General features: G+C 42.0%; 1 protein-coding gene across 1 annotated transcript in view; it reads left to right on the forward strand.

The window, feature by feature from the left end:
* Nucleotides 1-257, forward strand: part of LOC119586485 (transducin-like enhancer protein 4) — a gene marked incomplete in the record, with an annotated part of 158,632 nt that overhangs the window by 154,423 nt on the left and 3,952 nt on the right.

The following is a 257-nucleotide window of genomic DNA, read 5'->3' on the forward strand; positions in this document are numbered from 1 at the left end:
AGGGATAGTTGACTGGAGGAATAGACAGAATTAAGGAAAGAGTCAGACAGAAACAGACAGCAAAGAGACATAAAAAAAATAGAAAGACGATACTGGGAGAAAACGTAATAAAGAAAAGAAAAAAAGTTAGGAATACGATAAAGGAAAAAAAGGAGAAATTGGGCCTCAGAATTTCACAAAGCTTGTCTGACAAGTACAACCCGAGTCTGAACACATGTTCCAGACCCGCGTGTGGGCGAAATGGGGGGGAGGGGGGC

The sequence above is a fragment of the Penaeus monodon genome, chromosome 21, assembly GCF_015228065.2.
Source record: "Penaeus monodon isolate SGIC_2016 chromosome 21, NSTDA_Pmon_1, whole genome shotgun sequence".
NCBI lineage: Eukaryota > Metazoa > Arthropoda > Malacostraca > Decapoda > Penaeidae > Penaeus > Penaeus monodon.